We start from the raw sequence: 23,124 nt of genomic DNA, 5'->3' as shown, positions 1-23,124 counted from the left end.
ACAGTAAAGCAGATTGACTGATACATCGATCAGTCAATCACTTCTCTCTCTCACATTCATATTTCATCCTTCCCCTGAGTGCCCAGATTCGAAAGAGAGATTCAAAGGCTGTTCACTTGAGCAGACCTACCCAGTTTTGCACAGCCTTGCCAGGGTAGGGCTGCTTGTGTGAAGCACCAGGATTGGGAGCAATCCCAGCACTGCCCCACTGTCTAGTCTGGGTTCCCCACCCCCAGGATTTTACTGAGGTAAGAGGACGCACCCATATGGACTCTTACCTCAGTCCCCAGTTGTATATCTTCTCGGGCTACAGGCAGCCCAAGCAGACACAGAGCCATGTGCCTAGAGTGCCCAGCCTGTGGGGAAATCCCCCACTGCACTGCGCTCCTCGCACGGTGCATTGAAGGATGTGGGAGGCCACAGCCTGCTTTCTCCCTGCTCCCTCACCACTCTTGGAGCTGCTGCATGCCATTTGTGTGGGTGTGCAGCGCTGCTACAACAGAGAGAGGCTTATAGTGTGTGCGCCTTCCCGCTAGCCCTCCTCAAGCCGTGTAGGCTGCGGTCGGATGTGTGATAGGGATGCACAAATGAGATCAAAATGGAACCAGTTCAAAAGCTCAGGGTTGAGCGGAACCACTTCCGGTTTGGCTCGACCCCAGACCGAACCCTCCCCAGGCCATTTGGGGAGTTTGTGAACAATTTTTTAAACAACAACAACAACAACACCTTACCCCCCCCTCCAGGGGGGGGTTCTCTGAGGCAGAATGGCGGGGGGGAGTCCACTGTGTAGTCATGCCCAGGCCACACAGAGGCTCATTGCACAGGCATGGCAGCCTCCAAAATGACCACAGCACCAGGGGAAAGGCCTGGGTGGGCCGAAAAACAGCTGAATGGGCTGGTTTTGGAAGGAAGGGAGGCCGGTGGGGGGAGGGGGAACCTCCATTGATCCCTCACCACATTTTTAAAAAATAATTTAAAAAATACATTCACGAACCCACACTGGGCCTAACCAAACCGGGGGGGGGGGTGTCTTCAAAGGGGTGCCAGACCAAACTGACACGGTCTGGTTTGGGTCCATTTTGGACTCGAAGCAAACCAGACCAACTGGTTCCATGCACACCCCTAAGGTGTGAACAACCTTAATGTCTTCCCCAGCCCAGACACTGAACTTCAGGGCTGAATGGGGATTTGAACTAAGTTCAAAATAGGTTTTAATTTTCACATTGAAAGTTGCATATTCAGTATGCATGACCCCTGCTAACTGGGCAATGGAGCATGTTTTTAAAGTGGTGGCTCTCTGATATTTAGCAGAGAGCAACTCTCCTTCCCTCTTCAACCCAACATAGCATCCCAAGGCTCACGGGTTTCCCCAAAGCTCCCCCCATGGAGAATGCCCAGCTCCCTGGAGCCTTATAAAGAATGAGACATTTTCAAGACAGGTCACATACTCTAGATACCAATGGCTTATCCCCTTTCAGAAAGGAATCCCCACCTAAGTTTTCAACCATTTAAATAAAAAACCCTATATTGAACAAACTGTAATAGTCTAATGATGCAGAACAGGAGGAAAAATACATGGTAAATAACAATAATAATTATTATTATTATTTTTATTATTTACATGTTATATCCCGCTCTTCCTCCAAGGAGCCCAGGGTGGTATACTACATACTTAAGTTTCTCCTCACAACAACCCTGTGAAGTAGGTTAGACTGAGAGAAAAGTGACTGGCCCAGAGTCACCCAGCAAGTATTATGGCTGAATGGGGATTTGAACTCGGGTCTTCCTGGCCCTGATCCAGTACTCCAACTATCAGACAAGATATGGTTGAATATGTCTCTTGTACAGATAGATGAAACCTTAGGGGAAAAAGTATTTCCAGCAAATTTCCGCCATGAATGAATGAATAATCTCCAAAAGATTTTTCATATGTTTCAGCTATGGAGATTCATTTCCTACAAAGCTTTTCCAAATTTCTCATCAAATGAAGAACGAGAATTACTATTTATTAGCCTACTTCCCTTAAGCTTATGAGACCAGCTGTGTGGTCTGTGTGTGTGTGTTCATCATGGCTGTGTGTTTGCAATCCAATCTGGACCAAATGTAGTATGGTTCTAGTGACTCGATGGCATAGTTTGTGATGATGCCATCCACCCAAATCGAGATGGCGGATGTTTGTACATTTGAGGCGGAAGTGAGCTAACTTGTGAAGATGGCAATTATCAATTAAGATTATAGTGAAAGGAAAGTAGGCAGATTAGTTCTTACCATAACCTCTTGTTTTGTTCTGTTTTAATCTTTCAAAGGCTCAAAAATGCAATTTTTAGTTGATTTGATCTTGTATACACCAACTGAAATCCTGACTCAATCTCTGTGTGTGTGGCCAACAGAAGCATAAATCTGCAGTGGCTGCATTCCTTCTTTTGGAGCGCAGGCGCTTGTGTGTGTGTGTGGGGGGGGGGGATTTTTGCCAAACTCCCTTTCCCCCAGAGATGCTCTGTGCAACCCACAATCTTGCCTCTGCACTTCAGAAGGAGAAATGCAGCTGCTGCTGAATGCCTGCTTCCTTTGGCTGCATGCATGCAGCATTATTCAAGACTAGCGTTGACTCAAACAAAAAGTTAAAATTTGAAAATTGCAGCACTCATGAAATCATAAAATCATATTCAAAAATTATCGTAGTATTCTGGGGGAAGAACCCTACTCAACAGAGTATTCTCATAGAGGAGATATAATAGGTTGAAAAGAATGAAAAATTTATATATAGTTGATTTAACCCAAGAGTTTTCTCAAACTTTATTATATATACACATTAAGCATATAGATGCAGTAAGTGAGGAGGTACAGAAGTGCCACCTAGTGGGTATCCTGGGAACTTCAATGTTTTCTGTAGCTGTCTAAATTAATATGGATTAGAAATTCAGATTTACATGCAATCATCAGCATGAGTTTAATTTACAATATGTATTTTTGCAATCATGGATTATAAAATACATATTTGTTTGCAAGTGCATTTGGTGGAAACAGGCTTTCATAAAACCAGAACAGGAAGAGCCCATAAATTTACAATCTCCTTTTTGTGGTTTATTCTGTGTCATGTTGAGCTCTGGATCGAACATGATCTGATGGGGTTGGTAAGCTCCTTGTAGAAGATGGCAAATTAGATTTTATGAACCATCCATCAATACCTGCAGATCAACCCATGCAATCAAGAACACCATGTGATTTGTGAATCATTCGTGTCAGTGGAATCTGTAAGATACTAAGGCTGTGCACACAAACAGCCAAACCCAGGCTTGAGCAGCCCAGCCTAGGCTTGGCTACTCGTGTGCACCACCAGGACTGAGTCCAATCCTGGCACTGCCGTGGCCCCAAGCCCAAGTTTCATAACCAGCCTTTTACTGAGGTTAGAGGACATGAGCACACTCTCCACTTGGGGGCTAGGATTACTGTATGTGTGTGCTCGGGCTGTTTGCAGCCCAAGCGTACACAGAGTCAGGCACCTAGAGCACCCAACTCATAGGGGATTTCCACAATGCACTGCACCTGCTGCACAGTACATTGTGGGATATTCAGAGGCCAGGACATTGTGTCCCAGCCTCCAGATATCTGTGCTGCTTGAAGCAGTATGGATCTTGTGGGCGCACAGTCTGCATGTCCCACCAATACACTTGGATCATCTGCCTTCCCACCTGCCTGGTCCCCGGTCATGTGAGTAACCTTCTTGTTTTCATGAGTGGTAATTCTGAGGCAATAGCAGACAAAAAACAAACGAGAGGTGGGGTGATACCTTCATGCATTTCTGGCCTTCTGAAGGAATACCAATAGCTGTAAATCTGCACTCCACTCACCACTAGATGGCCTTGCCAAATGTCTCAGTTTAAACAACTTCATGGGATTGTTGTGAGAGTAAAGCACCACTCGGAGTGCCACAAGGGGGGGAAGGTTTAGAACAGGAATACACAAATGCATTCATTGGCATCACACTTACCCAAGATGTGCTCAGTTGGGCTGAGAGATTGTTCCCACCACTTGATCCTTCACGCTTGATCCTTCCAGTTGCACCCATCTTCTGTTGCTAGTGATGTTGTGTAATGGCTCAAATGATAGGTCAGGACATCTGCTCTGGATGATACATGAAAATTCTGACAACACATCCAGGTTTATTGATCAACTGCACATTGCTCTGTCCTACAGCTCTTAGGACATGTCAGTGTTGGGCCAGGACAACACATCTAACATGGCAAAGACCCCTGCTAACTTGGCAAAGAGGCACCTTTTAATGTGGTGATTCTCTTTATTTAGCAAGGGGAGTGTAACTGGCCCTATCCACCCCCAGCACAGTACTTCCAGTGACTGTTGCTGGTGTCTGTCTTATGTTTCTTTTTAGATTGTGAGCCCTTTGGGGACAGGGTTCCATTTTATTTGTTTGTTATTTCTCTGTGTAAAATGCCCTGAGCCATTTTTGGAAGGGTGGTATAGAAATCAAATTAATCATCATCATCATCATCATCATCATCATCATCTGCCTGAATTACTCAGCTCCTACAGGCATTTGTCAAAAACTCTAAGATGCCAATAATTTGACTTATCATACACCAACCAATGGCAGAATACCAGGCAATAAAGAAACACATATATGCATCAGCATCCATCCAAAGAAATGGTGCTGGAAGTCATATATACATGTTTGCAAGCTGCATCATTTTCGGCAGATGCATTAAAAACTGAGGCCACAAATAACCTCAAGTCAAAGATGACCTTTTTTTAAAAAAAAAATCGCATCAGCACTGACAGAATCAACTGATGAAACAACAAAAAAAAGGCATTATTTTGTTAGAAAACATAACCATATTTAAAGCTTTACTTTTAGCTCACTGCAGGCTCTATCCATGAGGTAGAATGGATTGGAAAATACATTTCTGATATTTTCAGTAAATGGTTTATATATATGGAGGTCAAAGGAATTGAACCTATCTGTTTTGTGTTAATTCAAATGTTGATTAATCTGAAAAATTAGGATTCAGTGATTACAGTAAAATCAGAAATGTGCTGGGCAGTTCAGTACAAAGAGAAGTTTGAATCACTGATGTGAATAGAATTGTAAAATTCTGTCCCAGTGAGTGAAGCTTTTGAGGCAGCAGCAGACAGGAAACCAACCACCAGGGAAGTGATATCTTCATGCAAACTTAGCCTTCTGCAGGAATACCAATAACAGTACATCTACAGACCCATAGGGAATGTCTTTAGTTGTCTCTGATGACAATAGCTGTAGGGGTTGAAGGATGTTGCTATTAGGAGTCATAAGATATGGCTTCTGTTTGCAAGAGTACATTGCTGGAGAAAGAGATTTTCACAGCAGGAGTGCAAAAGCTTCACAGCCAAAGCATCAGACCAAAACATTTTTCCCCCAGTTAAATAAAACTTTTGCTTCCAGATAGTGCCTTTTGACTGGAAGAATCACATTTAGCTTGTTGCATTTTGCTGGATGAAACATAGGTATTCCATTATAACTTACACAGCACAGGTAAGGTTATACATTTTATATGAATGATTCATTATTTCTATATCATTTACTCAGTGCCATTAAATGAGATAATTTCCTGGGGCGGGGAGATCTCCATGGCACAACATGACAACCTCTAGCCGATACTGGATTTGTAGAAGGAAAGATCACTCACCATATAGATCAATGATACCCCCTAACATTTGCTAAATGAAAAAAAGGTGCACTTGAATTCAACTCAGTGAGAGAATAGCAGGAATGTTTGAGTCCTTCCCAGTGATTTCAAGGGTCTTTCTTGCCTTGCTGAAAAATGATGCTTTTGTTTGGGATCCACAAAAAATGATCTACGATTTTTGTGAAAGTAGGATTTTCCAAGATGTTTCCCATGCTGTTATAAATTCTACTATTATTTTTATTTGTTCTCCATTTAAAGGAAAAGGTCTGCTTTATGGATATGTTTTCCATCCCTTTAGAAGTTACATTTAGAGGTGTGTGTGTGTATGTGTGTGTGTGTGTGTGTGTGTGTGTGTTTTCCCTTGTTTAAAAATATGGAAAAAAAATCTTGGAGATTGTTGAATTAGTGGATGAACTGCATGAACCATTCAACTGCATGAACCATTCAAAACACTGATTGGTTTGTTACTGAGCATGATGCATGGCTGTTGCTCAACATAATGACCAGTGTACATCCCCCCTTCTGTGTAATTGGGGTAATTAGTGGAACATCTTTCACAACAGATCACCACTTCTTGGAAGGCATTTTCCCATGACACTTCCAGCCCCACCCCCTTCCTGACCTTGCTTCCTGTTTCCTGTCACCCCAACCTAGCTGTCTCCCTAAAGCTGTTTCCTGCATCTCTCCCTACCTTGCTCTCTCAACTCCACTGGGATCCAACCAGTCTGGGCTCCTTCTGATCCCTACTGAAGGGAATGGAAGCCTCAGAGGAGAGATGCCACACCCTTCTCCGGACTTGATAGGGCCACCCAAGCAACCAGGTAACATGACATCCCAACAGTAGGCTTCCTCTTACTGGCAGAAATGAAAGCATGGATATTTGTGGGTGGCAGCACTCGGGCTAGTTAATCATCTGAGCAGGTTAGCAAGAAGTGGTAGAAAGGGAAGTGATGCAGGAGCAAACGGCTACTATCACTGAGCAACATCTAAGTGGAAGGGAAGCTGGTAGCACATATTGTGTGGGGTCAGAACATGGGAGACTGTTTTGATCTCCCCATTCTGGATGGGGGTCACACTTACCCAGAAGAAACAGGTATGCAGTCTGGGTGTGCTTCAAAATCCACACCTCTCCCTGGTGTCCTAGGTTGAGGCACTGGCCAGAGGTGCTTTCTATCAGCTTTGTCTAATTTGCCAGCTGTGTCTGTTTCTTGAGAAGAATGGCCTTAGAACAGTGGTACATACGCTGGTAACCTCCAAACTTGACTAATACAATGCACTCTATGTGGGGCTGACTTTGTACACAGTCTGGAAACTGCAATTGGTTCAGAATGCAGCAGCCAGATTGGTCTCCGGGTCATTTAGAAGATTCCATATTACTCATCTATTTAAAAAGCTACACTGACTACCAATAAGTTTCCAGGCAAAATACAAGGTGCTGGTTATAATCTAAAAAGCCCTAAATAGCTTAGGCCCTGCGTGTTTAAGAGAACATCTTATTCACTATAAGACCCACTGCGCATTGAGATCATCTTGAAAGGTCCGTCTACAACTACCACCAGCCCGTCTGGTAGCCACATGGGTACAGGCTTTCTCTGTTGCTGCCCTGAGACTCTGGAATGCATTCCCTGTTGAGATCAATACCTCTCCATCTCTGACAACTTTTAAAAGTCCCTAAAGTCCCTTTTCACAACTTTAAAAAGTCCTTTTCACCCCAGCTTTTTAACTTACCTGTGGTTTAAAATTGGTTTAAGGTTGTTGCTTTGGTGTTCTAACTTGTTTTATGTTGTTAACTGTCCAGAGACAGAAGTTTGGGGCAGGATACAAATTTGACAATCAATCAATCAATCAATCAATCAATCAACTCTGTGTCCAGGACATGTTCTTAAGGGCACATGAACATGATATAGCCACCTTGTTGAAGCTAAGCAGGCCTTGGTCTGGACAGTGACTGAATGGGTAATCACCTCAAAACCACATACATGGTGTCTTGACTTACATGATGGAAGAAATATGACATATACTTTAAAAAAAACAACAGTTGGTGTTGTTTGATGGCTTTGGAGTGAGGGGTTGGTGAGTTCTGAACCATACAATTGTGTGTCTGCTGACTGATCAGCAGCATCTTACTAAAACTCCTTTTCAAAGAAGGTCAGGTGTTCACCAAAGCAACATCTTTTTTGGTGTGAGCTGCTTTTGCTAGAAAGAGAGTGTTCTCTTTCTCCCCGCCTTCCACCTCTACCCAATTCATATAAAGAAGATATTTTCACATACAGATGAGATCATGTCTAACCTGTGTCTAACCTGTGTCTAACCTTCCCTTTTTGGGCAAGGTGATGGAGCGTGTGGTGGCGTCCCAACTGCAGAGGGTCTTGGATGATACGGATTATCTGGACCCTTTTCAATCTGGCTTCTGCCCCGGGTATGGGACTGAGACTGCTTTGGTCACTCTAGTGGATGACCTACGCCGGGAACTAGACAGGGGGAGTGCGTCCCTGTTGGTTCTGCTGGACCTCTCGGCGGCATTCGATACCATCGACCATGGTATCCTTCTGGGCCGCCTCTCGAGTATGGGAATCGGAGGCACTGCGTTGCAGTGGTTCCGGTCCTTTCTTGAGGGGAGGGTCCAGAAGGTGGTGCTGGGGGACTACTGCTCGGCCCCGTGGCCATTGGCCTGTGTGGTCCCGCAGGGATCGGTCTTGTCCCCCATGCTGTTTAACATTTACATGAAGCCGCTGGGAGAGGTCATCCGGGGACGTGGACTGAGTTGTCAGCAATATGCAGATGACACTCAGCTCTATCTCTCCTTGTCATCTGATCCTAGGGAGGTGGTGGATGTCCTGAATCGGGGGCTGGAGGCCGTGATGGGTTGGATGTGGGCTAACAAACTGAAATTGAATCGGGACAAGACGGAGGTACTGTTGGTCAGTAGGAGAGCCAATCGGGATGAGGAGATTTTACCGGTTCTGGATGGGGTTGCACTCCCCTTGAAGGAGCAAGTACGCAGCTTGGGGGTACTACTGGACCTGGCTCTGCTTTTGGAAGCTCAGGTGGAGGCGGTGGCCAGGGGTGCCTTTGCACGGCTTCGGCTGGTGTGCCAGCTGCGTCCCTTTCTCGAGAAGGCAGATGTGGCCACAGTTACCCACGCCTTAGTCACGTCGCGGCTGCATTACTGCAACGCGCTCTACGTGGGGCTGCCGTTGAAGAATATCCAGAAACTGCAGCTAGTGCAAAACGCGGCAGCGAGGGTTGTATCCAGAGCTGCCCATTGGGACCATATCACCCCCATTTTGAAAGAGCTGCACTGGCTGCCGGTTCGTTTCCGGGTCCAATTCAAGGTGCTGGTTTTGACCTTTAAAGCCCTAAATGGTTTGGGCCCAGGGTATTTGAGGGACCGGCTGCTCCCAAGGGTTGCTGCCCGCTTGACGAGGACATCTGAGGGGGCCCTGCTCCGGGTCCCGACAATGAGGGATGCCCGGCTGTCATGCACTCGGGACAGGGCCTTCTCTGTTGCTGCTCCCAGACTCTGGAATGCTCTCCCAGTGGCCATTCGCTCCTCAGACTCCATCACAGCTTTTAGAAAGCTTGTTAAAACTTGGCTTTTTACCCAGGCTTTTACATGATCGTTTTTACTGCTGCTTCTGTGTGTTTTTATCTGTTGTCTTGTTTTTATCCCTGTTTTAATATGTTTTTAGCTTGATGTTTTTATTGTTTGATGTTTTTATTGCTTTTTATTGTATGTTTTAATTTTTGTAAACCGCCTTGGGGTTTTCTTTTAACGAAAGGTGGTATAGAAATGTAAAAATAAATAAATAAATAAAATCATGGAAATCACAGGGTGCTAGCTGGATTTCTATTCCAAAAGGACTTTACAACTTGAATAGTCCTTAGATTAGAAATATAGTCTATGTCATCCTCATTTTTGTCCTTTCCCCCTTAGGAAGACAGAATAGATATCAAGTCTATAAAAGCGGAAGAAGAATTGACAGCTGTACTATCCAAGAAACCCATCAATGCCTAATTTTACTTTGTGAAGGACTGTTTATGATGTGCTTCCCAAATACTCCAATAGCAGTGCAAAATTTGAAAGAGGCAAACAGTAAATATACAGTTACCTATAAATGAATGGTAGCATTTCTCACAGATTTTAGAACTAATGTCTTTCTTGGGCATATGGATTTGGATAAATGAACATATCATTGAACTAAGTGTTTTCATTGGCTGTTCTGAAATTCTTGCAATTTGCGTTGGCTGCAAGATGTTGATAGCTCTAATGAGCTGTTACCTATGGGTGTAAGAAACATCTGATTTTCATGGATAGTATCCTGCTTGATAATTCCCTGCTTAATAATGCCAGTGTTAATCAGCTATTTGGCGCTGAAAAACTGATCAGTTGGATGATGATCCAAAAACAATTAGCATTCATATAGAGGACCAGGTGCTACATAACTGAGGTTTGGCTATATGACGCTGGATTTATTGCCACCATTCATGGAATATCTGAATTACATTATTAGGCAACATTGTGCATAATAGTACACATCTACATTTATTTCAGTTGGGTGTAAATGCATAAAAATGTGCACGAATGCTTCCTTTCTGAAACATAGTATGGATGCATAAAAATTGCCATTCAACCCATTCCAGGGATGAAAGTATCCAGTTGGGTTTTTAAAAATTCCATTCAAGCAATGGATGGGAATAGACAGTCAAATCTCAAGGGACTGTGAAAGAAGAGCAGCTTTTTTTAAAAAAATAGAGAATTTACCATGATGAAAAGAGATTTCCTGTTTTGAGCAAAGTGTATGGTAGACTAGGACATTGTTGTGGAAATATTAGCCATGTTGGATAACTCAGCACAGGAGAAGGAGTTATTCACTAGTGCTGTGCATAGATCAAAATATCCGATCTGATCCTTTTCTGATCCGATTAAAGATATTATTGTATTGATCTTCCAATACAAATGGCAGCTTGGATTAAATCAGTCCAGTAAGTCGTATCAGGATGATGCATCATCCATAGGAAATAATAGCCCATAGGAAATCATGGTAAAACACCAACGTACGTGTGTGTGTGTGTGTGTGTGTGTGTGTGTGTGTGTGTGTGTGTGTGTGTAATAGACTCTTATTAGGGATGATGGGGAACCTTAGGCTTGATACCAGCCACATTTTGTGTAGAGATGCTCAGATTCCCAAGAAGCATGTGCACCACCCCCCGCCGCCCAACTTGTCACATTTTACTGTCCTTAGATGTTTTACTTGGATAATTGAAGGCATTGATAGCACCATCTGAGAGTACTTAGTCCCCCCACCAAACCCTAACCCCCTAGAGCCTTTGGAGTCAGGCGGTATATAAATTTAATTAATTAATTAATTAATTAAAGTGCAGGCTGATGTGCACTAGGGTATATAAAGGGAGGTGCACCCCCCTTTCACATTTCTGCTTTCCTGAATAATGGCAGTGTTATATAGATACTTTGGTTATGGATACTTGGATACTTTGCTTCTGTGAGGATTTTGCTGCTCCTAAGAATCAGTAGCAAAAGGGCATGGTTTAGCCTGAGACAGAGACTAATATATTATTTCGACATCCCTACTCCAAAGCACTGTGGAGGAAACAGAGGCATAGATGAACTGACTGCAGAACGCTTTCAGCAGTTGCAAGTCTGAAAAGACATTCAAGCAATGCCAGCTAAAGGTGACAATCAGATAACTCCTCTCCTTCCCCAGCTCAGTGTAATACAGAACATTACCAGATTAAAAAAAGATACAAGTTTTGAAGCAAAACGACAGGGGAGAAAAGCCACCCAATCCTCGGATAAGGCTGAAACAACATGAAAAACTTTGGCCAATCTTGTCTCACGTGCGGCTTGCGATTAAGAAATTTGCATTGGAAACAATATGATGTTAGAACTGTATGATATGGGCTGTATCAGATTGGAAAGAAATATTGTTCTGATTTGTTGCATGGCTGTAGTATTTAGATTAAAGAAGACTAGGGGTTCAAAGGCTCATGGTTCCTATTCACTGTGGGACAGAACATTAGCTCAATGTCAGAGCGGTGTTCGAGCTCATACATACATTGCATACAGAAGGTCTGAGATGCAACCTCTGGCATCTTGAGGTAAAGTTGCATAAGATACTTGTCTGGAACCCTAAAGAGCTACTGTCAGTCAGTTTTGACTTTGCTGAACTGGATGGACTAATGGTCTAACTCAGGGATTCTCAACGTTGGGTCCCCAGATGTTATTGGACTTCAGCTCCCAGAATCCCCAACTCCAGTGGCCTTTGGTTTGGGATTATGGGAGTTGAAGTCCAGTAACATCTGGGGACCCAACGCTGAGAATCCCTGGTCTAAACCATACATTTAAGACAGAAATTAGAAGAATTAGCCATAGTGGATAACTCCGCATAGGAGAGGAAGGTATTCACTAGTGCTGTGCATAGATCAACATATCAGATCAGATTCAATTCAATGTATTACTGTATTGTTCTTCCAGTACAAATGGCAGCTTGTATCAAATGAGAAGGGCATGTTTTGCAAATATTTTTATCATCTAAAATGTCCTCTGAGTCCAGGATTCTTTGCTGGTCAGAGTGAGACCAAAATAATGTTTGATTTGTTTTGATTTAAGCACAGGATACTGGACAAGGCAGGTTTTGGTTTATTATAAAGTAAACATTAAAACATGAGTTTTAAATTTATTATCAGGTAAAAGCTAGACAATCACTGCACAGCAGCTGGTGAGGCTGATGTCACATTTCTGAGAAATATTGCTCATTTTATAAAGTTGCTCAGACTCTCCAGATACTTGCTATCTCATCTGCTCTTGGTGACTGCCAGTGAGAAAACCAGTACTGTACCCACTACAATCCATTTGTCTTGTTTTCCAATAGGCATTCCCTAAACAGCAACATGATTATGAGAGCTACGTTTTTGAGGCCTTTTTGCAGTGTAGGAGAATGTCAATCTATTTACGGTCAAAAAAGTAGGGCATATTAATGTGGCCATTTTCTTAATATCATCTTTGTGTTGCTGTATTCTTTAGTTTGTTAGCCAATTGCAATGTCTCCCTAACAATAATTAATTATAAATAAACAAACAAACAAACAAACAAACAAACAAACTGCATGAAGACTATGAGATTCTTCAGGCATGTAATGCCCCTCTTGACAGGGTAGGTTGGCTAGGCCCAGAGCTCGCCGCTTTTTATACCAACATGCCCCAAACAGCTAGGCTGTTGGCAGTTTTAGAATTAGACACGCTTAATACAGACCAGCAGTTACAAGATCAAAAGGTGGTTTGTTTTAGAAAGGGCTTGAAAAAGAGTAGGAAAGAGAGAGAGAGAGAGAAGTTACAACACCACACTTTAAATCAAAGATAGTAAAGAAGCTAACTAACCTCAACTATGAGAGTCTTGTGGCCTACCTCGGGTGTCAAGGCAGATTTTGCATGTTGAGTCTCCAAGTCCCACCAGGCAGACTGATTCCTTCTTCCCTTCAATCACTGCAAAGCTGTGCAAGGCATCCAAGGCTTTCCTTGCAACTTTTTGTTAAACAAACTGAAGGGAGTTGTAAAGCAGAGAAGCTAGAGCATTACACGAGTGCAAGGACTTTGTTACAAGGCATTGCATCTGTCTTCTGAAAAATGTGCATATTAACATTGTGTCTCTGCATTTTATGTAGTAGTTCTCTAATATGATTAATATAATGTGGCCAACATCCTAACACATACAAGTCCAAAAAGAGCATGTGTGCAGTGCTCCTTGCCTTCTTCTGAAGTTCACATTGTTGAGCACAGAGGGGGATTTCCCCTCCCCCCTGAAACACTCTGTGCAATGCACAGTTATTTCCCTGAAGACCATGCAGCCCTCAGAGACATGTCTCTGTGTTACACAGTGTTACCAGAACTGCTCCAGAGATGCTGGCTAGACACCTCGATTATGCTTTGGGTTTGGACAGGAATCAGCTTGCTAGAGGGAGCAGTTTGGCTTCAGTATCAATTTGAGCAAGTTTTGCATTTTGGAAATGATGAGGAGGCAGAAATGCAAAACAGTAGTTTTATTTAGGGTAAATGGGGATCAGGAAGGCAAGAGTGTAGTTAATTAATACTAGCTTAACCCGCACAGAGCATCTGCATCTATTACTTGATTGCTCCCCTCACCTCCTGCCACAGCCCCTCTCACCTCAGAGATCTTTCCACCCTCAACTGAGCCACACTCCCACTCCTCCGCCTCCATCCTGTTGCTTCCATCCCCCTCACCACTCTTGGTTGCGGCTGCAGCATTGTGGCACCTTTTGGCCAAGCTGCAGCCCCCTATCCCCAGAGACCTCCCAGCCTCACCTGAGCCTCACTCCTGCTCCTCCCCAGGAGCAGCAGCAGTGGCAGTTGACTGGGCCCTTCCTCACTGCCGCCACCGCCATGGTCGCTCATTCCCTTCAGGCAGCTGACAGGCCCAGGCCCGTCCCTTGCCTCCCACCACCTTCGGTAGCCGCAAACAGCAGCAGTGGTTGACTGGGCCATTCCTTGCTGCTGCGGCTGCTGCCATAGTTACTCATTCCCTTCAGGTTGCTGACAGGCTCAGGCCCATCCCTTGCCCTTCCTTCCTTCTTTCTTCTCTCTCTTTCTCTCTCCTCCACTCACTCTTCCCCTGTTTTTCTCCCCCCTCCATTCCTCAGTTTACAGATCTTGTTCATCTTGTTTCCTCATCTAATTCACACAATGGCAGCCTCCTTCTCCTGAAGGGGCTCTTTCCTCCCTCACGACCCCTCTCTTCCCTGCCCACTATCATTTTTAATATATATAGATTCCTCTCCTCTACAATCAAAAACATCTTCCAACCAGTAACAGTTGCATTCAAACTGATATTAACCATCACAGGCTCCTCTCCACTATCTGCATATGGAAACCCCACTGCCCAGTCACCATGGTGCTTCTGCTCACGAACTCTTGCGTGAGCTGCCATGCATGAGATTAGCCACAGGCACACCTTAGATATGTATAGATTCTAAGCAAGAAGTTAGCTGGTGATAATTTAGTTTAAAGTCCTAACTGTAGAGGTATCTGCTTGGCTAAGGTCTGGCTAAGCTGTGGAAAATGCTTGAAAGTATAATTTGGTTGAGAGGATCTTGCCTGGCAAAAGCAAGAGGAAGCTATGTAAATGCACCTGGATAAAGAATTGCTGGGCTGCCCATCCAAGTACAGGATGCCTTTAGGTGGATAGATTAGATGCTTCCAATTTTGATATGCACATCTCCTTGCGTCCTAGCCAGCTAGATTGTTTATACAAAGATGGGTTAGGAAATGCACCACTTCTCTGTGCAACTCTCAAAGAATACTTTACTGTTAACTCTCATGGAACGGAGGATACCTTCATTGATTGCTTTACCTTTTGAATTAAGGTCTGCTTGCTTTGCTCAATGCCTTCTCTTTTAAAAGAACGGGGTGGGGTTGTGCCATCCTGTCTTTGATATTCTGACCTTAGGGTGTGTTGCCCCACGCTTTGCTCATGCTGAGTGACCAGCTTAGTCTTGCCAAATATAGGCAGGTGAAAAGCTCATGGTCCCATAAACTGAAGCATCAAAAATGGAAACTGTGATCCCACAATCCCAAGTGCATAGAGGGGTGCTTTTCTGTGCTACCCCGAGACAAAGCTTGTCTGATAACAACAGTGTGCTTCCGGGTAAAGGAGAGATCAGAAAAATTGTCTCCTCCATAGCTTAACACAGATGGTTCAGAAGAAGGCAAGCAGCTGTTGCATGCATTCTAATTGACTGCATTAGTCAGGATGTCAGCCAATATAACGTTATATGAACTATTCTGAGTCAGTAACCAATAATTAAATGTCAGCTAATATTTGAGAAATTACATGATCTATTCTAGGAATTAGTAACCAAATATCTCAGTGCTGAATAACCATTTTGCTAAGTTGATATCACAGGAGTTGGTTGAATAGAGACCAGGACTAGCCCTCCCTTTTCCCAAATTGGTGAATATGGTCATTTCTGTCCAGCGCTTTCTGATTGAGTACTTTGCCATGATTTGGCTGTGCCTAAGAACTATTTGTATTAATCTAGGATGTAGGCTCCAGTAGAAAAATAACTAAGATTGTCACAAATATTCTCGAACTTTGAAATTCTGTTCAAAAGGAACACCTTTTGAAACAATACTCTTTCAATCAAATGCATTTGTTGTGCTGATGCTTGGGTGCAGTAACAAGGCTACTGCTTCATCTCACCCCATTTTTCTTCTCCTTTACACCTATAGTACTTGGTCTCATGTGCTGATGCTGTCAATTAGCTGTGGCAATTCACACTTTTTATTTTTCAAACAGCAAACATCCATGACATCAGGGGTGTAGGGAGCTCACCAGCAGCTTGGGGACAGGCTCCTGCTAGTTGCTCCCATCCCCATAGCTGTGCATGCAAGCATACCAGCCATGTCCCATGTGTCAATGTCAGACACAGAGTATGTGGCCAGCACCTGGAAAGGGTTGCAGAGCCCCTCTCGCTTGTTCCCAGCTGGCACTTTGTTGCTGGCTAGGAGCTTTTTTTCTTGCTCTCTGTCACTCAGAGGGAGGGAGAAAAAGACAGGACCAGCTAGCCTTTGGTTTTCCAGCTGGGAAGGAATGAGCAAGGAGATGTACCTCATACTCCCAGTCAGCGAGCTCTTCATATGTTGGCTAGGTGTGGGAGGCAGTGGTGGATTTAAGCAGAGGCAGAGTAGGCACTTGCCTACGGCAGTAAAATTTGAGCAGCAGCAAATATTGTCGATACTCAAATTTTGCAACCCCTCTCTGGGGGCAAGGGGAAAGTCCCCCCCTTTTTCAGCCGTGTGCTGTGCGCCACTGTGCATGTCATCGCCAGGAAGACAGAGATGGCCGCGAGAGCTACTTCCATCTCCCCTCCTCCCTCCCAAATGACTGCCGTCTGCAGTCTGTTATGCAGTCTGCTGTCTATAGTTTGCAGTCTGCAATTTGTTATGGGCCTTTCTCTGCACATGGAGAAAGGCCCATAACAGACTGCAGATGGGGCGTGCAGTCATTTGGGAGGGGGGAGGGAAGATGGAAGGAGCTCTCCCTTGCTGTCTTCAAAAGGCTTAATCCACCCCTGGTGGGAGAAAGACATGGGCTGCCCTAGAGGAAGAGTGAGGGGGTACCATGGCAGCCCCCTGACCCCAGCAGCCCAGGGACATTTGTCCTCACCTTGTTCTGTGGTGGTGGCTATGCCACTCTCTGGCACCACCATGTCAAATGCAACTTTTTTTAATTATTGGCAAAATCAGATGGGATTGCAACAATCAATTGGACTGTGATACTATAGACATCTGAGATGGAGCATGAAGGTGAAGCTGTGAGCATGAAGGTGAAGCTGAGAGTGAGAAGAAGGAAAATGCCAGTGCCAAAAAAATATGTCAAACCAATGCAAAGGCCACATCCATGGATTGAAGCACGTTTCCTGGTCTGACACCTTCCTGAGCAATTTGGAAGTTGAAGATTGTGAGTTGCCACAAAAGTTCTATTATAGAATGGATATCAATGTTATAATATGTTAAAAAAGTTACAGGGCAATCATTACATAGGCAGTTTCCTTGTGAGGAGAGAAAATATTATGGTGTTTTTGCAAGGTCCAGGTTCCTTCTCACCAGTACTTCCTTTCATGACTATGTTTAAATTAGGGATGTGCACAAAACTGATTTTCCCACTTCAGTTCAAATCTAAACCAGATTAGAACTGGAATGGCCAGCTTGGCACTGTCCCTCACCCACCCCCCAAACCGGGCCACAGCTCAATTCGAATTTGAGCCACTTTGGGCCCGGTTCAAAGCCCCTACTGCACAGTAAAATTGCTTAACAATGCATACTCTCAGTGGCTGCAGGGGGTGGCAGGGTGGCAGTGGCTCCATTGACCCCTTCCGGCCACCCCATGAGTCCTGAGGGCTAGTCCAGGGTCAGTCTGGGGTTGGCCCTGGCCTTCTTCAGCCCGTTTCAGTCTTCTGCGTGACCCAGGTCACACAAATGGCCCATGCATATGCGTGGAAGTCAAACAAATGGCTTCCATGCATGTGCAGAGGACCAAAATGGGCTGAAGAAGGCCCAGACTGGCCCCAGCCCAGCCCTCAGGATTCATGGGGAGGCTGGCGGGGGTCAGGGGAGCCACTGCCCCCCCTCCTGTGGCCACCACCACTCTGAGTAGAAATTGTTCAGCAATTTTACTGCACAGTAGGGGCTTTGAGCTGGGCCCAAGCCAGCTCAGCTCGACCTAGAACTGAACTGGGTCTGGTTCAGTTCTAGGTCAAGCCTTCAAACTGAGCCAGTTCAAATTCAAACTAGCTCTAACTCAAGCTTGTTTGCACTTCCCTAGTTTAAATTGCCAAACTCTTTCCTTCAACCCTCACTTAAGCAGGTTGGGTGTGTTGAGTAGCTTGTTGTCACTAGCCAGCAAAGGCTAATACTTATGCACCACTGACAAGAATCTTCCGATATGAAGTTATACAAAAGTCATATAGTCATTTCTCTTGGTATGTTCATAACATTAGTAATAGGACCTCAGCATGTAGCATAACTTTCTCTAGATTGTACTCAACGGCTTTAACATAGCAACTAAAAACATACAGGCAGGCAGGGCTTTCCCACTGCAGTCTATAGAATATTTTGTTCCGGCAATAGAGCTTCCATTACAGGCAACAGAGTACATCTCCTCTCTGAGCAAACTTTCCCAGACATCTTCATGCAGGTAGCAACACAGTAAACACATCAGAGTTGTGGCACTTCCAAGAGATTGCTGGACTGCTGCAAATATATTTTAAAAACATACTGTTTAATTGATTTTGACTACTATAGAAAACACATCAGTTTTTGGAGATATGGTTTCTTCACTTGCCTCTTTGCACACAAATCTGAATATTTTCAGGCTTCCATCTGGGGAAAAATATCCACATCATATTTTAGATGGATTATTTAAATTGTAATTATTGCTGTGTGTTCTTAACACATTTCCAGGGAAAACTCAGACGTAAAAATAACCACATTTCTACCTTTAATGGTGCTGCAGCAGATGGAAAGCATTTTCTCTTTGTTGTTGTTTGAAAAGAATCCTCCAGAAATTACCTTGCCTCCCCTATCTTCTATTTTTACAGATAACCAATAAAGTGTGCTTAAAGGAAACCAAGCCAGCCATCATTTTAGTTTATAGGTATAGCAGCAAGTCTTTAAAAATGAAATGCAATCAGAGTTTTCACAGATGTTCTTTCTGGAGGGTAATAAGAATAGTAGATTCCTGAGCAACTTTCATACCTGGAAGCATATAATACACCTGCAGAAAATCTCTTCAACTGTGCCACATATTGCACAGCACATGAGACAAACAGATAAGCATAAAATAAAAAAGTGTTGGTGAAGAAAAAGCTGAGTCTCTCTAGAAAAATTATCAAGTATGAGCAATTATTGTATTTTGGGGTGACATTAAGGCCAACTCAGCACATCCTGTCATGTGAACTTTCACTCACATTTTTAGAAAGCTAAGTGGATTGAAAAACAGCTGCTAGAGATTCAGTGTACATCTAGATCTTGAGGCTTACTGGAGTGGCGTGTAAATGCTTAGGATAAGCTTGTAAAATTGTATTGCATTGCAGAGGCACCGAGAATGGGGAAGATAGGTAGATTAGTGGTGAGGACCAGAATTCTTATCTCCATGAAAATCCAAAAGCAAGAGATTTAGGGTAGACTCACATACTGTATGCATGTGATATGCTCAATGCACTCTCAATGCACCAACATCAGATGGTGGTAACTCTCTTGTGTTAAGCAGCCACCACATATTAAATCATATAGGCAGAGGAATTTCCTCCCATTTTCCTCCCACATATTCAGGAAAAGCATGATGATAAATTGTGGGCCATTAGAAATGTGAAACACTCATAAGACAGGTTGTGGTTTTTATTTTGCTTGGTCTCAAGGCATTCCTTAATCATGTGAGGTGGATGTTTATCTGAATTATCCCTCTGCATGTGCTCCAAATGCCTGTTTAAACAGGTATTGGGAGCATGAGTAGATGTGTGATTCAGATGAACAGCCCTCTCATGATAATATGGGATGCCCTGAGATCAGGTCAGGTGAAACTGGACAGGTGCACTCTTGGCACAACACCATCTTTATCATGAGTGCGGCCAGCATCTCATTTAAACTGGCTCATTATCTTCTGCTGAAAAGAGGAATCACTGAAATAAATGTGCATCGATTCTGGGGACTGTTTTCCCCTGAAGTGCAAGGCCTCGTTTTCTTTGAGTCATGTGATCTGTGGGGACATATTTGCTTTGCAACAGATCTTTTTCACTTTCTGCTTGGATTGCTTGAATCAGTTGGCTAGGAAAATGAAAGAGTAGGCTAGAAAAAGATCAAATTGATTTTGCCTTTTTGCAGAAGATCTTTTCAACTGCAGTATTCTGTAAAGAGAAAATGGAAGCTCTCAGCAGAAGACAATGGTCAATATCCAGACTACTGGTTACTGGTACTGTGAACTAGTACAGTGAATTGTAGCACTCTACAATATATCCCTAAGCAGGGGCAGAACCACAATTGTGCAAACAGGTTCAAAGAACATGGGCTGCCAGTGAAAAAGCCTGTCAAAGCCTGCAGGGAGCTTTGGTTCGGGCTCCAGAAGAGCCCCAAGTGAACTCTCCCTACCCACGCCCGGGTTCTGGAGAACCCCGAGTGAGCACTCCCCCGTCCATTTCAGGCAGTTCTTGAACAGTATTGATTTCTCTCTCTCCCTCGCTTGATGGAGATAAAGAAAATAAAGGTAATCAGGCAGCAAATGCTGCCTGAAATGGATGGGGGGAGAGCTCGCTTGGACTTTTGGGAGCCCATGCGCATAATGTCACATGCATGAGATGTCACTAGAGGGGCTGCTGGGTGGGGCAAGACACATGGGACGTCATTAGAGGGGTGTCACACGGGCACATGGGACATCACATGGGATGTCACTAGAGGGGCCGCTAGTCAGGGCCGGACACAGGCCACTGTTCAGCTGGTTCCGCACCTGTCTCTGAGTGTTGTGCAGCTCTCAAACTTATTTTCAGAAGTCACAGTGGGTTTCAGAAGGAAGGGGAGATTAATGAACATCATCCCTGCCATATTCACTACACCAGCACTTAGTCTTGATGTTGGCCAATGTGCCTTTTATGGAAACATAACACAAATAATATTGGACTGCATTTTAAGGTATCTGTCTTTTGGATTTACATGCATGGGAGTCAACTTACATGCATGGGAGTCAACCGGGGTAATCCGGGGATTTGGACTGAGTTGTCACCAATGTGCGGATGACACACAGCTCTATCTCTCCTTGTCATCTGATCCTAGGGAGGCGGTGGATGTCCTGAATCGGGGGCTGGAGGCCGTGATGGGTTGGATGTGGGCTAACAAACTGAAATTGAATCCGGATAAGACGGAGGTACTGTTGGTCAGTAGGAGAGCCAATCGGGATGAAGAGATTTTACCGGTTCTGGATGGGATTGCACTCCCCTTGAAGGAGCAAGTACGCAGCTTGGGGGTACTACTGGACCCGGCTCTGCTTTTGGAGGCTCAGGTGGAGGCGGTAGCCAGGGGTGCCTTTGCACGGCTTCGGCTGGTGCGCCAGTTGCGTCCCTTTCTCGAGAAGGCAGATCTGGCCACGGTTACCCACGCCTTAGTCACGTCGCGGCTGGATTACTGTAACACGCTCTACGTGGGGCTGCCCTTGAAGAATATCCGGAAACTACAGCTAGTGCAAAACGCGGCAGCAAGGGTTCTATCCGGAGCTGCCCGTTGGGAACATATCACCCCCATTTTGAAAGAGCTGCACTGGCTGCCAGTTTGTTTCCGGGTCCAATTCAAGGTGCTGGTTTTGACCTTTAAAGCCCTAAACGGTTTGGGCCCGGGGTATTTGAGGGACCGCCTGCTCCCAAGGGTTGCTGCCCGCTTGACTAGAACATCTGGGGGGGCCCTGCTCCGGGTGCCGACAATGAGGGAGGCCCGGCTGTCGTGCACTCGGGACAGGGCCTTCTCTGTTGCTGCCCCTAGACTCTGGAATGCTCTCCCGGTGGCCATTCGTTCCTCGGACTCCATCACAGCTTTTAGAAAGCTTTTAAAGACTTGGCTTTTTACCCAGGCTTTTACATAATCGTCTTTTACTGCTGTTCTTGTGTGTTTTTATCTGTTGTCTTGTTTTTATGCCTGTTTTTAGCTTGATGTTTTTACTGCTTTTTACTGTATGTTTTTAATTTTTGTAAACCGCCTTGGGGTTTTCTTTTAACGAAAGGCGGTATAAAAATGTAAAAATAAATAAATAAATAAATAACTTCCTAGGCGCAGCTGTGAAATTTTATCAACCCAGGCTAGTATCATGTTTATCTTCTAATAAATCTAATAAATAATAGTGTGGTGTAGTGGTTAGAGTGCTAGAGTAGGACCAGGGAGACCCAAGTTCAAATCCCCATTCAGCCATAAAACTAGCTGGGTGACTCTGGGCCAGTCACTTCTCTCTCAGCCTAACCTACTTCACAGGGTTGTTGTGAAAGCGAAACTCAAGTATGTAGTACACCGCTCTGGGCTCCTTGGAGGAAAAGTGGGATATAAAATAAATTAATAATAATAATAATAATAATAATAATAATAATAATAATAATAACAACAATCCTTCACAGAACTGTCTACCCCATCATCCTGTATTTTATGTCCCCTTCAACTACCCCTCTCTTTCCTCTTTCCCTTCTTAAATATCAGGTAGAGAGAGGAATCTTTGAGTCCTTTTCTCTCTCCATCCTCTGAGAATCCCTGTGTTTCATTAAAAGCTGTATGCATGTGTGTAATATGTATACAAAGTATTTACCCTTGCTTTATCATTTTCCTCAAATACATTGTCTTCATTTACAGATGGAAGGTGGTGTGATTAATCCTGTTTTCAAATGGTCCAGTGACTCATCATAAAAAGCAGTTAACATACTATTAACATCACATGTGCTTCCTTACAGATTCCATGATTATATTCAAGTAACTTGCTGTCACCCAGATATAGAAGGCTTGGATAGATTTGAAGCAAAAGTATCCCATGAGAATAAATTCTTTGCATATACAATAGCTACTTCATTGGGCCTGTCAACTCAGGGTGGGTGGAGGGAGGGAAGATTGTCTTGTTTTCCTCCTTATAATTTTTTCATAAAGTAATTTCCTTCTGTGTGCACTGCCAATATTTAATATTGGGTTAAAAAAAAAACCAGCTCTAAAATATATTTCTATACTTTTTATATCAAAAGATGGAAAAGCACAGCTCTAATTCCCTTGGTTTGTAAATGAGTAATGAAGCATGTTTTACACTTTAGCCATGAGGTACATTAATTAGGTGTTCATTTGGAAGGGGGGAAAGATAATTTCAGAAGAAAAGGTAATGTCCAGGGAAGTCATTTCAACA

At 44.0% G+C, this 23,124-nt stretch overlaps 1 long non-coding RNA gene across 4 annotated transcripts in view; it reads right to left on the bottom strand.

Moving 5' to 3' along the window:
• LOC128342051 (uncharacterized) overlaps positions 1-21,046 on the bottom strand; it is a 33,355-nt gene extending 12,309 nt beyond the window's left edge. For 2 of the 4 annotated variants that reach the window (XR_008314740.1, XR_008314739.1), the window contains exons 1-4: positions 20,939-21,046; positions 18,291-18,467; positions 13,080-13,239; positions 3,992-4,125 (exon numbers count right to left, since the gene is read on the bottom strand). This is a non-coding gene — a long non-coding RNA (uncharacterized LOC128342051). The remainder of the gene's footprint in view (positions 1-3,991; positions 4,126-13,079; positions 13,240-18,290; positions 18,468-20,938) is intronic. The other 2 variants (XR_008314741.1, XR_008314742.1) reach the window with 2 other exon arrangements.
• Between the last annotated feature and the right edge of the window lie 2,078 nt (positions 21,047-23,124).

The sequence above is a fragment of the Hemicordylus capensis genome, chromosome 2 (assembly GCF_027244095.1).
Source record: "Hemicordylus capensis ecotype Gifberg chromosome 2, rHemCap1.1.pri, whole genome shotgun sequence".
NCBI classification, from domain to species: Eukaryota; Metazoa; Chordata; class Lepidosauria; order Squamata; family Cordylidae; genus Hemicordylus; species Hemicordylus capensis.
Note: the sequence above shows the minus strand (reverse complement) of the source record. Positions and strands in the feature narration are given on the sequence as shown.